General features: G+C 44.1%; 1 protein-coding gene and 1 pseudogene across 23 annotated transcripts in view; one reads left to right on the top strand and one right to left on the bottom strand.

Moving 5' to 3' along the window:
* MTMR12 (myotubularin related protein 12) overlaps nt 1-16,381 on the top strand; it is an 85,629-nt gene that overhangs the window by 19,434 nt on the left and 49,814 nt on the right. The window lies entirely within an intron of this gene.
* Nucleotides 725-15,843, bottom strand: LOC134757650 (uncharacterized; annotated as a pseudogene).

Below are 16,381 nucleotides of genomic sequence, written 5' to 3'. Positions count from 1 at the left end.
TTAGGATTCCCTAGAGGGATAGAACTAATAGGATATATATCTCCTATATATATCTGGAGTTTATTAAGTATTAACTTACATGATCACAAGGTCCCACGACAGGCTGTCTGCAAGTCTGAGGAGCAAGGAGAGCCAGTCAGAGTCTCAAAACTGAAGAACTTGGCGTCTGATGTTTCAGGGCACGAAGCATCCAGCATGGGAGAAAGATGTAGGCTGGGAGGATAGGTCAGCCTCACCTTTTCACCTTTTTTTTTGCCTGCTTTATATTCACTGGTAGCTGATTAGACTGTGCCCACCAGATTAAGAATGGGTCTGCCTTTCCCAGCCCACTGACTCAAATGTTAATTTCCTTTGGCAACACCCTCACAACCACACCCAGGATCAATACTTTGTATCCTTCAATTCAATCAAGTTGACAGTATTAACCATCACAAGTCCATCCCTTGTCAACTTGAACCCATACACATCTCCTGAGATCACACATAATCTTCAAATAAAGACAATAATAAGGTCATAATTACACCTAACATAATACACCTATCCTTCATACAACTGGAAACTCACCAATCCCCAACCCAAATACCATTACATAAAGTTAACAATACTTAAATGCTGATATGAAGTCAATAAATCTTATATGATAAAGGAAAAGGAAATAAAACATGTATATATGCACAAACATGTTTTTAACAAAAGGAGGAAATACTCATGACAATTACAGTTTTCATTTCTGCAGCTGGTCACGTGGTCGTAGCTGGTATTGATGGCTGCCTTCTTCTACTACTTATTCTGTATTCCCTTTGCCTTCAGCAAACACCTCAGCAGGTCGTGGTTTTTTCCCTAGTGGAGTGACCCAAACCTTTATTCCTGAGGGGTCTGGACCATTTGTAGTCCTGCCTGGATTGGGCTGTTGTCGTTTCCCATTGACCTTAATCACAGGGCATGGTAATACTAAGAGACGCCCTAATGGATCTCCTGTATTCCATGCATACTCTTCGTTACCTCCATTATGGAGAGTAGACTGTTCTCATTTTGATAGTCCGGGTCAGTCACCCCGGCCAACACTGTAACTCCCTTCTTAGCCTATTGACTTAAAGGTAGGAGGGGCCCAAAGTGTCCGGGTAGCAATCTTAACTTCCAGTTTAATGGAATTGTTGTGTCTCCTGGTGGCAGCGTTCCTCCCTCTGGAACTAAGACCTCTAGACCAGCAGAAGATAATGTTGCAGGAACAGGAAGCAAAAATTTTGCTAGTGGATCACTAGGGGTGATGGTGAGTGGTGCCACTTCCACTTCCACCCTTTAATTCCTGGACCTGTGAATCCTGGCTATGGGAGAAACAGTACCATGTATTGAACGCTGATTCAGAGCATACATGGCCTTCTAGAGAACTTTGCCCCAGCCCTGCAAATTATTGTCACCTAGCTGGCATTGTAATTGTGACTTCAAAAGGCTATTACACCATTCTGTCAATCCAGCTGCTTCAGGATGATAGGGAACATGGTAAGACCAGTGAATTCCATGAGTATGAACCCACTGCCGCACTTCTTTAGCCGCAAAGAGAGTGCCTTGGTCAGAGGCAATGCTGTGTGGAATACCATGATGGTGGATAAGGCATTCCGTGAGTCCATGGATGGTAGTCTTGGCAGAAGCATTGTGTGCAGGATAGGCAAACCCATATCCAGAGTGTGTATTGCAGTGAAGACAAACCTCTGCCCTTTCAATGATAGAAGAGGTCCAATATAATCAACCAGCCACCAGGTAGCTGGCTGATCGCCCTAAGGAATGGTGCTATATCGAGGGCTCAGTGTTGGTCACTGCTGCTGGCAAACTGGGCACTCAACAGTGGCCGTAGCCAGGTCAGCCTTGGTGAGTGGAAGTCCATGTTGCTGAGCTGATGCGTAACCTCCATCCCTGCCACCATGGCCATTTCATTTATGGGCCCATTGTGTGATGACAGAGGTGGCTGGGGAAAGAGTCTGAGTGGTGTCCACAGAACGGGTCACCCTATCTACTTGATTATTAAAATGCTCCTCTGCTGAGGTCACCCATTGCTGAGCACTCACATGAAGATACAAATATCTTCACAGTTTTTGACCACTCAGAGAGGACCATCCGTATAACTCTTCCCCAAATTTCTTTGTCACCAATTTTCCAATCATGCTTCTTTCAAGTCCCCGAACATCCAGCCAAACCATTGGCTACAGCCTATGAATCAGTGTATAATCGGACATCTGGCCATTTCTCTTTCCATGCAAAATGCACAACCAGGTGCACTGCTCAAAGTTCTGCCCACTGGGAAGGTTTCCCTTCACTGCTGTCCTTCAGGGATGTCCTAGAAAGGATCTGTAGTGCTACAGCTGTCCACTTTCGGTGGTGCCTGCATGTCTTGCAGAACCATCTGTGAACCAGGCCCTAGTTTTCTCTTCCTTTCATCTGATCATAGGGAACTCCCCATGAGGTCATCGGTGCAGGCTGGGGAACAGAAGGTACGGTGGCAGGTGTGGAGACCATGGGCATTTGAACCACTTCCTCATGTAACTTGTGCCTTCAAGACCTGCTGGAGCCCAATCGTGTGTATACCACTTCCATTTGATGATGGAATGCTGCTGTGCATGACCCACTTTATGGCTAGATGGTCAGAAAGTGCCCAATTCATGATGGGCAGTTCAGGTCGCATGGTGACTTGACCCATAGTCAAACATTCAGTTTCTACCAAAGCCCAGTAACGGGCCAAGAGCTGTCTTTCAAAAGGAGAGTCGTTATCTGCAGAAGATGGCAGGGCCTTGCTCCAAAATCCTGGAGGCCTCCACTGTGATTCACCTATGGGGGCCTGCCAAAGGCTCCAAACGGCATCCCTATCTGCCACTGACACCTCAAGCACGATTGGATCAGCTGGGTTTTGTGGCCCAAGTGGCAGAGCAGCTTGCAAAGCAGCCTGGACTTGTTACAGAGCCATCTCCTTTTCTGGACCCCACTCAATAAATGGGTCACTCAATAAATGGGCTGGAGTAACACACTCAAACGAAGAATATGTTGCCTCCAAAATCCAAATAGGCCCACTAGGCATTGTGCCTCTTTCTTGGTTGTAGGAGGGGCCAAATGTAGCAACTTATCCTTCATCTTAGAAGGAGTATCTCAACAGGCCGCACACCACTGAACCCCTAAAAATTTTACTGAGGTAGAAGTTCCCTAAATTTTAGTTGGATTTATTTCCCATCCTCTGGCATGAAAATGTCTCACCAATAAGTCCATTGTGTTTGTTACTTCTTGGATAATGTCATCAATGTAATGGACCAGTGTGATACCTTGTGGAAGCAAAAAGCGATCAAGGTCTCTTCGAATAAGATTATGACACAAAGCTAGAGAGTTGATATGTCCCTGAGGTAGGACAGTGAAGGTATATTGTTGGTCTTGCCAGCTGAAGGCAAATTGCTTCTGGTGGGCCTTATGGACAGGAATGGAGAAAAAGGCACTTGCCAAGTCAATGGCTGTATACCAGGTACCAGGAGATGTGTTAATTTGCTAAAGCAATGAAACCACATTTGGTACAGCAGCTGCAACTGGAGTCACCTCTTAGTTAGGCTTACGAGAATCCACTGTCATTCTGCAAGATCCATCTTCTGCACAGGCCAAATAGGAGAGTTGAACAGGGATGTGGGAATCACCACCCCTGCGTCTTTCAAGTCCTTGATGGTGGCATTAATCTCAGCAGTCCCTCCAGGGATGTGATATTGTTTTCGATTTACTATTTTTCTAGGTAGAGGCAGCTCTAATGGCTTCTGTTTAGCCTTTTCCACCATAATAGCCCTCACCCTACCAGTTAGGGAACCAATGTGGGGTTCTGCCAGTTGCTAAGTTTGTCTATGCCAATTATGCATTCTGCCACTGGGGAAATAACAGGATGAGTCTGGGGGCCCACTGGACCCACTGTAAGTCAGACCTGAGCTAAAACTGCATTAGTTACTTGACCTCCATAAGCCCCTACTTTAACTGGAGGACCACAGTGACACTTTGGGTACCCTGGAATCATCGTCAGCTCAGAACCAGTGTCCGTTTGTCCATATGTCTGATCATTTCCCTTTCCCTAGTGCACACTTACCCTGGTAGAATGTCAGAGGTCTCCTTGGGGAAGGATGAGAGAAAGATCCACTGTGTAAATTGTTGGTAATGTGGTGGGGTCCTTCCTCAAGGGGACCCGGCCTCCCCTTCCTTCAAGGGGTTCTGGGTCTGTAAACTGGCTCAAGTCTGGAAATTGATTGAGGGGCTGTGATTCTCTGTTTTTATAATTCAAACTAGTCTTTTGTGCATTCGACCTGGAAGTTTTCAGTTTATATAAATTAAGTAGGAATGCAGTAGGCTTCCTATCAGTTTCACTTCTAGGAACAGCATGATTAATTAGCCAATGCCAGAGCTCTACGTGAGTCAGACTATTCTGATTGCTGCTTTGTCTCTACCGTCCATTACAGTAGCTACGAACACCTTGTCTTTGACAGTTGAGTGCCGCCACTTGGCCCCTGCCACCTAGGGATCCAGTTATTCCCATTGTATTTAAATTTTGTAGTTGAGTGATTGCAGTTCCCACTGTTAGATCTGACATACAGAGACGAGCAATTACAGGGCTCTTCAAAGATGCAGATGCTGCCCTCACAAATCTGTTTTGCAAAGCATTGGTCAAGGATATATCTTCTGGACCCTCCCAGCTGGGATGAGTAGGTCTAAAGTGACTAATCCACTCCACCATCCCAATCTCCCTAAGCTTTTGGATCCCTTACTCTACATTAAACCAAGGGAGATCAGGCATTTCCAGCTCACTCATAGTGGGCCATCTTTTAATCCATATTTCAGCTAACCAAGCACATAAACTATTAGAACCTTTTTTAACTCCCCGAGCTGCAACATTAAAAGCAGAGTCCCTACTTAGTGGGCTCAAATCAATAAATTTAGCCTGATCCAACTCTGTGTTCCTTCTACCATTATCCCATACCCTTAATATCCATTCCCATGCCTATTCTCCAGATTTCTGTTTATATAAATTAGAGAACTCAAGCAGTTCTTTTCAAGTGTAGCGCACCTCATCACGTGTCACAGTCTCAACCTCACCTCACCTGCTGGGACTTTAGTCTAGTTATAGATCTAGAAGCAAACAGGGGTGTTGGGGGTGGCTCCTGAGGAGAATCAACATTATCTTGCCTGGCAGCTGCCTCAGGGGAGGCCATCAATGTTGCCTCAGGCAGTGCAGAGTTTATCTCAGACAAAGGGGAAAGGCTGATGGCAGTATGGGTCAGGGAGGGGATGTTGCCACTACTGGGGATGGGGAAGCTGTTCCTTCTGGCAAAAAAAGTTCGTCAGAGTTTACAAGCTCAGTGTCCCCAGCTTCATCAGGGTCCTCCCACACGTTCCCATTCCAAGTTGCGGGGTCCCATTCTTTTCCCATGAATGCCTTCACTTTAACAAAAGACACCTGGCGAGGCTGTGCATGCACCTTTCGTTGCAGGTCAGCCACTCACATGATAAGAGCTTGTATCTGTTTTTCCACAATTTCAGCTCTTTCTCTGCCAGAGATATGACTCTCACTCAGGACAGTCTTAGCAGATTTGAGGCTCGGTGTCTGCTTCTGAAGGGAGATTCTACCCAGGAGATAGAATCCCTGAGTTCGTCATTTTCATTCATCACTTTGTCCACTGAACTTAGGAGCAACCAACCAGCTTCATTATGTTCCTTGGTTCTCCACATATGGTCAAAAGTATTATGTATAGAGTCACTAAACTCCTTGCCTCTCATGAGCGATGAATCAGGAGTGTCAAATGTGTTTGTTTTGCATAACTTTCTAAACAGTTCATGCCAAGGACTATCAGTGTTCTCTACTTCCATTATCAGTGGAGGCCTTAGCATTTTTGGGTCTAATCATATTAAGCAGCCAACTCCAGAAACCCCACGACAAATGAAAGGATGCCATCCTTACTATTCTGTTCCTCTAGAACCACTCCTGGTACCAAAATCCGTATTAGAGTTCCTAGATGGACAGAACTAACAGGATATATGTATGTATGTGTATATATATATAGGGGAGTTTATTAAATATTAAATTACATGATCACAAGTTCCCACAATAGGCTGTCTGCAAGCTTGAGGAGCAAGGAGAGCCTGTCAAAGTCTCAAAACTGAAGAACTTGGAGTCTGATGTTTGAGGCCAGGAAACATCCAGCACAGGAGAAAGATGTAGGCTGCGAGGCTAGGCCAGTCTCACCTTTTCGTGTTTTTCTGCCTGCCTTATATTCACTGGTAGCTGATTAGATTGGTCCACCAGATTAAGGCCGGGTCTGCCTTTCCCAGCCCACTGACTCAAATGTTAATCTCCTTTGGCAACACTCACAGCCACACCCAAGATCAATATTTTGCATCCTTTAATCAAGTTTACACTCAGTATTAACCATCACGTGGCCATTCTGCCTGGAACTAATTTCTGCTCATTTTCAGGTCTCAGTATAAATAACACTTGCTGAGTGCAGCAGTCTTCTTTGACCCTTTCTGAATGTAGTTCAGTGTTTCTAAGTGTTCCCATTGTACCCTGTATTTCCTGTAACCATATAGCACATTTCTACCAAGGCTGTCAGACTCCTGTGTTCTCTGGGGACTTAGGTGCTGTGTGTTGTGTTCATTCCTGTGTTTGCTGTGTGTGGAAGAGAGCAGGTGCATAAGAGATGATCATTCAGTGAATAAAAGAGCATGTGAACTCAAGGAGAGGAGCAGTGCCCAGGAGGAGGAGGCATGGTCGGCCAGGGGAGGCAGGTTGGATTGTGGTTGAGAGTACAACCCTCGTCAGATAAACCCTTGTCAGGTAAAGCCTTTCAGGTAAAGGCTTGAGACCCATTTCTTTTAACCTGGCTTACTCTCATTTTCCTCATCTCTAAAATGAAACAATAATAGTAGTTAACTAAGCTCTGAATAATAAATGAGATGATGTGTAGAGACAGAATCTTTTATAGCCTTCTGGTACTTACAGCACTCATTACTTAGTATTCTAGTTATTTTTTGTCATCTGAATTTCGTGAGGGCAAAAGTCAATCCTTTTTTTTTGAGACAGGGTCTCACTTTGTCGCCCAGGCTGGAGTACAGTGGCACAGTCATGGCTCCCTGCAGCCTCAACTTTCAACCAATCCTCCCATGTCAGCCTCCTGAGTAGCTGGGATAAGTGCATGCCACCACGCCTGGCTAATAAAAGTCAATTCTTATTCATCATTTTATTATTTATTTTTTGGAGACAGAATCTTACTGTCACCCACACTGGAGTGCAGTGGCATAATCACAGCTCACTGCAGCCTCCACCTCCTCAGGTTCAAGGTGATCCACCTACCTCAGCCTCCTGAGTAGCTGGGACTACAGGTACATGCCACCATGCCCTGCTAATTTTTATATTTTTTATAGAAACAAGGCTTCGTCATGTTGCCCAAGCTGGTCTCGAACTTGGGCTCAAGTGAACCACTTGCCTCGGGCCTCCCAGAGTGCTGGGATTATAGACATGAGCCACTGTGCCTGGCCTTATTCATCATTTTATTCTTAGCGTTTGGTACTTAACATGTTCAGGAGCTATTTGTTGAAATGAATAGGTATATATTAGAGATGGGTCATTTTGCAACTCTGAGTAACCAGATACACAACTTAAATATTGACTCAGGCCCATTGGAGACCTGTGATTTTGGGCCACTCCTCAGAAACATAGTTCTGAGAAGCGATTAGGTTGGCAACTTTTTTGATGCTAGACCAGCTGTGTGATATGGGTTCCAGCAGGTGTGTCTCCTTTGGGCTATAAGCTTGCTAAAGAATGGGTGGCAGTTCTCAAATTCTCATCTCTTGTCTGGCCTAGACATTGCCAGAATGGGAGTGCTTCTGGCTCAGCATGGGTGAGGTTCTTAGATAATGCGGGGGTAGTTACAGCTGTGGGTTCTGGGAATTGCTGATACTCGCAGTGGGATCCAGAACAGATGTAGCCAGTTTCTTTTGATCTGTAGGGGAAAACTTGCGGAAACTGGAAGACTTATTTTTCATGTCTTCATCTTTTTTTAAAAAATAAAATAAACAAATAAAAAGTAGCCATAACATTGGAGTAAATGTTGAAGTAAGGAATTAACAGTTGGCGGGGCAGGGGGCTCACACCTATAATCCCAGCACTTTGGGAGGCCAAGGCAGAAGGATCACTTGAGGCTGTCATGCTTCTGTTCCCTCTTTTTTTTTTTTTTTTTGAAATGGAATCTCACTCTGTCACCCAGGCTGAAGTGCAGTGGCACATTCTTGGCTCACTGCAACCTCCATCTCCCAGGTTCAAGCAATTCTCCTGCCTCAGCCTCCCAAGCAGCTGGGATTACTGGCGTGTGCCACCACACCCGGCTAATTTTTGTATTTTTAGTAGAGACAGGGTTTCACCATGTTGGCCAGGCTGGTCTCAAACTCCTGACCTCAAGTGATCCACCTACCTCGGCCTCCCAAAGTGCTGGGATTACAGGCGTGAGCCACTGTGCCTGGCCCATGCTTCTGTTCTAATTGAATTTAAGCCCCACTGAGATATTCTAGTTTAGAAAACCTGGACATGCTGTGATCCTGGTGCCAGCAGTTTTTGCCTTTCCTTTGTGCCATAATGGCAAGCTTTGTTCAAATTCAAATGGAGCAGCAAGAGGTGGTATACAAAGCACAAAGACCATTTTTAACTGATGCATTTGTTGAAAGTTTCCATAATTTTCAGAGTTAGTTTTTTAAGAAAAGTCTGTCAGCCTAACCAGTAGAACCAGTTCTGCTTGAGTATTAAAGAACTATACCTTTTCTACCTTTTTGCTGCACATTGAACATGATAGTTAGTGGAATAAGTGAGGAATGTTACCTCATGTTTCACAGCTGCAGAAGTAAGGTTGTCAACATCTACTAACTAGGTAGTTGGTAGGGAGTGTCAGAGTTAAAGGCGCAGAGGCTTAAGGGCAACTCTAGACCCTTCTGTAAAACTAGTTTATGGTTTAAGAAGCTCCCGCCACCCCAAAGAATAGGGATAGTACACAGGCAGCTCTCACTGGATGCTGATTGAATTGGCTGTTAGATCCTGGGATGTGCTGGGCCTATCTACTGCTCTCTCTGAAAAGGCTTCACAAGTAATAGTCTTTCCATTAAGCTTTAGAGGAATCCTCCCTTTTCCAGTATATTGCAATATGAGTAGAGCATTTGGTGATGCCATCCATATTAGTGGCTAAGCCTAGCTATTGTTTCTTTTCTATTCTATTCTTTTTTTTTTTTTTTTTTTTTTTTTGAGACAGGGTCTTGTTCTGTCACCCAGGCTGGAGTACAGTGGTGCAATCATAGCTCACTGCAGCCTTGACCTCCCAGGCTGAGGTGATTCTCCCGCCCCAGCCTTCTGAGTAGCTGGGACTACAGGCACATGCCACCATGCCTGGCTAATTAAAAAAAAAAAAAAATTTTTTTTTTGTGGAAATGGGGTTTGGCCATGTTGCCCAGGCTAGTCTCGAATTCTTAAGCTCAAGTGATCCGGTCCATCCACCTTGGCCTCCAACAGTGCTGCGATTACAGGCATAAGCCACCGCGCCTGGCCAAGATTATATACTCTTGAAAGGAAGCAAGAATTGCTCAGGCATACATACCAGTGTTATTCATGGTTAGAGCCTTTCCTGGAGTCCCATTGAACTCTCGAGTCAGTTGGCTTGAAAATCAGAGACTCATGCCTCAGAGGACCCAGTGGAGTGAGTCATAAGAGGTAACACTTTCAGTAGGTGTTGAGGAGCCTCAAGGTTCTTCTCCATGCAGCTGGCCAGTGTCACTTAGGTTGAGTGTAGGTGTCTTTTGTTGTTGTTTTCCCTTTAGCTTCCTTTGGCCTCTCTATAACTCTCATTTGAGGCTTTCCCTGGTCACTTTGTGTTGCTCGCTTTTACCTGGTTTCAGGTGGATCTAGCAGGTACTTCACTGATCATTCTGCCTTGTTTTTCCTTTTTCCTTTCATTCCTTCTTTCCACATGACAGTGTGGCATTGAATAAGAATGCAGACTGGGCCAGGAACGCAGACTGTGCACAGGGTTTGACTTTCACCTGTGCCACATACTAGCAGGGTGTCTTCATCTGTAAAATGGAGACAATCATGGGTATAATAACTCTATTGCAAAGGTTTGCTGTGAGGATTAAATGAGTTAATAAATAAATACAAAGCTTTTTAGACAGTAGCTGGCACTTAGAGCCCAAGAAATGTTTGTTATTATTCACTTTTCAACCTCAGTAAGGGCTGGCCCTGTACCCACTTTGGAAAAAGGAACAGTAGACTTTGGCGTTCACAGATTGGACATCTGTGATGTCTACAGTCCACAAGTGACTCTTGGTCACAGTGTAGTAATTTGTAATGCCACTAAGAAAGAGATTATATTTACTCATTCAATTGTAAAGTTTGGACAGCCTTTAATCACTCACTCAACAAATTTGCTAATGAAAACAACAGCTTATACACATTCAGAATACAGCATGGTTAGGAGTAGGATGCACATAGGGGAATTTCAGGGGAACCCACTCCAAGATCCACATGTAGGACTCAGCACATCCAGATACGGGTGCTCTCGTACCTTGTTGGTATCCACCTCTGCTCTCCTTCATTCAGCTATGTTCATTCTCCTGTGATCAACAAGCAAAGAATGGTAAATCTGTTTTCTCTTAAGAATATTGAAATATATTAGCTCCATATTTGTCAGTTCTTTCTTTGTTTTTCTTGTGGAGTTCAAAAAGCGATTGTGAAATATAGGGATGAAGAGACTACAGACATTGCCAGTGAATGCTCTCCGTTCCGTCCTTCCTACCCACCCAAACAGGTAACTTGTGAAAATCAAATTCAAAGAAAAACTCCAATTAAACTTATTTTTGAGGCAAGGATTTCTTTATGATTCTTATTTGTATACCCTGATTTTTTGGAGTCCTATAGGTTATTTCTCTTCTTGGGACTGGTTTGGATTTTTGTTTGAAGGGGGAAGCAGTTGATAGTGGTGATGATGGTTATTTGTTTTTTACCTGAGTTGATTATCTGTAAGACTTGCATAGTGTATATTTATAGTTTTTTTGAAGTGTTAACCAGAAAGGATTGGATACTCATGATGATTTTTATTTTTTATTTTATTTATTTATTTATTTATTTATTTATTTTAGATGGAGTCTTGCTCTGTCGCCCAGTCTGGAGTGCAGTGGCACAATCTCCGCTCACTGTAAGCCCCGCCTCCCGGGTTCACGCCATTCTCCTGCCTCAGCCTCCAGAGTAGCTGGGCTACAGGCACCCGCCACCACACCTGGCTAATTTTTTGTATTGTTAGTAGAGACGGGGTTTCACCAGCTAATTTTTTGTATTTTTAGTAGAGACGGGGTTTCACCGTGTTAGCCAGGATGGTCTCGATCTTCTGACCTCATGATCCGTCCGCCTCGCCCCCCCAAAGTGCCGGGATTACAGGCATGAGCCACCGCACCTGGCCTGATACTCGTGATGATTGAGTACAGTGTGGCACCTTAAATTCCAGTGCTCCAGTGGTTATATAGGTTTCTATTCTCAATTTGTTACCACCTTTTAGCAACTTGATCTACTGTCAACAAAATTAGTAGCTGAGAAAGCTTTTTTGTGTGTGCATGCCCAAGCAGGTCCTTCCTCTCGGATGTGGTCTCTTTTTTTTTTTTTGAGACGGAGTCTCGCACTGTCTCCCAGGCTGGAGTGCAGTGGTATGATCTCAGCTCACTGCAGCCTCCACCTCCTGGGTTCAAGTGACTCTCCTGCCTCAGCCTCCTGAGTAGCTGGGATTATAGGCATGCATCACCATGCCTGGCTAATTTTTATATTTTCAGTAGAGACGGGGTTTCAGCATGTTGGTCAGGCTGGTCTCGAACTCCTGACCTTGTGATCCACCCGCCCCAGCCTCCCAGAGTGCTGGGATTACAGGCATGAGCCACCGCGCCCGGCCCAGATGTGGTTTCTTAAGAAAGCCATTGGTCTACTTTTTTGGTCTTGCAGAGGGTTCAAAGTGCTTTCTGTTGCAAAAGATAAGATGCATAATGACCAGACATAAATCATGGTGTGCTGCTAGAAGATAAATCCTATTAATAGAAAAATGCTATTTCGTTTACCCTGGCTTCAGATATTCCTAATGTAGTTAAAGTCTTACAGATTTAGGGCCAGCTTCAGTGTTGCTAATTTCAGGAATTCCTGATCTACAGAAAAAAGAATTGTGAGCCTGAGTAGAGTCAATTTAGTTTAATATGGGAAACAAGATTGGGAGAAAAGTAGAAGTTACTAGTCTCATGTAACAGATTTTTTTTTTTTTTTTTTTTTTTTTTTTTTTTTTAATGATAGAGTCTCCTTCTGTTGCCCAGGCTGGAGTGCAGTGGCACGATCTCAGCTCACTGCAACCTCCACCTCCCGGGTTCAAGCTATTTTCGTGCCTCAGCCTCCCGAGTAGCTGGGATTACAGGCACATGCTGCCACATCCTGCCAATTTTTGTATTTTCAGTAGAGACGTGGTTTTACCATGTTGGCCAGCCTGTTCTCAAACTCCTGGCCTCAAGTGATCCACCCACCTCAGCCTCCCAAAGTGCTGTGATTACTGGTGTGAGCCACCACACCCTGCCGAGAGATTCTTGAATAATTCCCCTGCTCTTTGTTTACTCATGAAAGGAAATCAAGCAGAAGCACCGATCCTGCTACCCCCAACAACTATAACAAATTACATGACCAAGTACCTGTGTCACCGAAGTTATGTATGTATCTCTTAAAGCTCTCATACTAGGTAGTATTGTTTCCATTTTAGTATATCGGAGGAAACTGAAACTGACACTCACTCAGTTTAAATGACATGACCAAAGTCATGTCTGTGGATGCCAGAGCCATATTTGGACTGTGGCCCCAGGTCGGTATTCTTTCTGTTTTTAGTACATGCACAGAGAAAATATTGGAGAAACATAGAGAAAGAGAAAAACTTAAATTATTAGTACTATGCTGTATAAAAAATACAACTTTCTACTTAAAAAAATTTTGTTTTAAGATATACATGGATACCTACCTAATATGTAGATGCAAATTCATTTTTCTCCCTCAGATTTTCTACTTAGCTGGAAAAAAATGAGTATTAAGTGTTCATTCTAGAAAAGTAGGGCAGCTTTTAGGAAATGAAATGTCTGTGTTATGTCCTTTTAGCACTTTGGTGTCAAATGCAATGGAAAGAAATTGTTTTGGAACCTTTAGAGATGTTGCTTCTTAGAGTTTGTCCCTCTGGCTGGATAAAATTAATCTGAGAACAACAATTTCAGTTTTTGATTTAAAGCTGATAGGAGCATTTATAAGCATTTTGACCTATGAGAGCTTCATTGTACCCCCACGCACCACACCCCAGTTCTTTTCAAGATCTTTCTGGCAGGGCCCTACAGGCCTTTTTCTACCTCTCCTAAGGTGCCCCAGGATCATCACACATTTGAGATGATGTGCACTCTGAATGTGAACTTGGTAAGAGTCCAAAGAATTGACTTTTCAAGAACCAGTGAAGTAAATACCACCAGGCTGCCTCTCAGCAAGTCCTCAAGAGTGGTAGTTGACTTTAACATCCATGTGCTTTTGTCCTGTATGTCCCCAACCCCTAGACTGCGGACTGGTACTAGTCTGTGCCAGCACTGCAGGAGTTGAATGTAGGAGTAGGGGGCAGCAAGGATTACCTCCTGAGTTCCGCCTCCTGTGAGATCAGTGGTGGCATTAGATTCTTATAGGAGCATGAACCCTATTGTGAACTGCACATGCAAGAGATCCAGGTTGCACGCTCCCTATGAGAATCTAAGTAATGTCTAATGACCTGAGGTAGAACAGTTTCATCCCCAAATCATCCCCTGCCTCCCTGCCAGGTCCGTGGAAAAATTGTCTTCCACGAAACCAACACCTAGCTCCAAAAGGTTGGGGAATGCTGCTGTGTGTGGCAGATCCTTGAATGTGAAGTAGTTCTCCTAATGGAATTTTTCTTATTTGTTCTGATCAGTTTCGTAGTAAGAGTTTCCTTTACAAGCAAGGGATGCTACATTGATTTTCTCTTTTGCAATGGGAAACTGGAGACCATGTTTGTTAGAATTGGTACTTAGCAGCGAAGAATGTAGGCTCTGAGTTCAATGGGGCTTGCAGATCCTTGGTTAGTAACTTTTTTTTTTGAGACACGGTTTTGCTCTGTTTCTCAGGCTGGAATGCAGTGGTGCAGTCATGGCTCACTGCAGCCTTGACCTCCTGGCCTCAAGTGATCTTTTCACCTCAGCCTCCCAGGTACCTGGGACTTCAGGTGTGTACTACCATACCTGGATGATTTTTTAATTTTTTTGTTTGTTTGTTTTGTAGAGATGAGTGTCACTCTGTTTCCTAAGCCCGTCTCAAATTCCTGGGCTCAAGCAGTCCTCCCACCTCGGCCTCCCAAAGTGTTGGGATTATAGGTGTGAGTTGCTGCGCCCAGCCATAACTTACTTTTCTTTTTTTTTGAGACAGAGTTTCGCTCTTGTTGCCCAGGCCGGAGTGCAAAGGCACAATCTCGGCTCACTGCAACCTCTGCCTCCCGGGTTCAAGCGATTCTCCTGCCTCAGCCTCCCGAGTAGCTGGGATTACAGGCATGCACCAACACCCCGACTAATTTTGTATTTTTAGTAGAGACGGGGTTTCTCCATGTTGGTCAGGCTGGTCTGGAACTCCCGACCTTAGGTGATCCGTCCACCTCGGCCTCCCAAAGTGCTGGGATTACAGGCGTGAGCCACCACACCTGGCCAAGAATTTTTAAATTACCAAAACACTCATAGCTTTTAACATGCAGGAATAGTTCCTCTTGCTTAAGCCCCAGACCAGTACATCAGAATCATCTGGGGAGCTTTTTACAAAATCAGAGAGCCAGCCTGCATCCCTGCACTATAAGTCCGCAGGCTTATGGGTGCCGGAGAGTGTTTAGATAACAAGCTTCCCACGTGATCTGACCACACTGCCTCAGAGAGACTTGGTTTATTGGCATCTTAGTCACCTCCAATTTATACCATGCTCAAAAATGGGTTCTCAGGAAAAGCCCTAACATTCTTCTTCAGCCTCAAGATAGGTTGTACCCAAGTTTCTTCTAATGCCATATTTCAGTCTGAATTAACAAATTCAGAAAATTTCCCACCCAGGGCCTTCTACCAAAAAAAAAAAAAATCTGATTTTATTTGTTGACAAAACTGGTTGTGTCTTGTAGAATTTTTCACAGTCAGAATTTGACTGATTATATCCCCACTGTATTATTTGACATGTTTCTCTGTCCCAGTGTTTCTGATACATTGGCTGATTGCTGTGGAAGTTCAAGGAGATTGAGGTTAGATATTTTGGCAAGAGCACTTCCTGGATGGTGTGGTACACTTTATTAGGAGGCCCATGGTGCCTCTCTTTGTTATGTTAACAGCCATATATGATCATTGCTTTGGTCTATTAATTCATTCATGTTTGTAATTAATTATCTTTGAATATCCCATAAATACTGAGCCCCAAGTAGAGGCATTTGAATATATTTTTACTGAGAAGCAGTGACCCAGAAACTGGCCTTGATTCTCTGTTAGAAATGACTGTATCCTTTGGCACTGTCTTGTGGTTTTAGGTAACTTTGAATGGACAAAGAATGTTCCAGCTCTCTTTACTGAGCCCTGGTGTGCTATAGATTAGCTGGATCAATACTGACTTGATACATTCATGTTTTCCTATTCTTACCTTTGGGCCTTATTTATGTGTCCATATTCTTTCAAGAACACATCATCTTTTGCTTTCAACCCTTGATCCTCACTGGAAGGAGAGGGGATCATGCTGTGGCGTGTTGTCTCTTTTCTTTCTTTCTTTTTCTTTTTCTTTTTTTTTTTTTTTTTGAGACGGAGTCCCACTGTTACCCAGGCCGGAGTGCAGTGGCATAATCTCGGCTCACTGCAACCTCTGCCTCCTGGATTAAAGTGTTTCTCCTGCCCTAGCCTCCCAAGTAGCTGGGATTACAGGCGCTTACTACCATGCCTGGCTAATTTTTGTATTTTTAGTAGAGACGGGGTTTTGCCATGTTGGCCAGGCTGGTTTCGAACTCCTGACCTCAAGTGATCTGCCCATCTCGGCCACCCAAAGTGCTGGAATTACAGGTGTGAGCCACCACGCCGGGCCATCTCTTTTATTTCAGATTCTGTGTTCGAGCAGCCTTGCTTTGCTGTGTGACACTTCAAGTTGTTCCTTAGATAAGGAGAGATAAGGAGTGCCCACCTCACCCCCTCTACTTGGGACAGCTACTAGTAATCAGTCCTAAATAGTTTAATACATTAAATATCCATAACTTGGAGTTTTCTGTCTTCCTTTAGTTAGAAC

Source organism: Gorilla gorilla, chromosome 19, assembly GCF_029281585.2.
Source record: "Gorilla gorilla gorilla isolate KB3781 chromosome 19, NHGRI_mGorGor1-v2.1_pri, whole genome shotgun sequence".
In the NCBI taxonomy this organism is placed as follows: Eukaryota; Metazoa; Chordata; class Mammalia; order Primates; family Hominidae; genus Gorilla; species Gorilla gorilla.
Note: the sequence above shows the minus strand (reverse complement) of the source record. Positions and strands in the feature narration are given on the sequence as shown.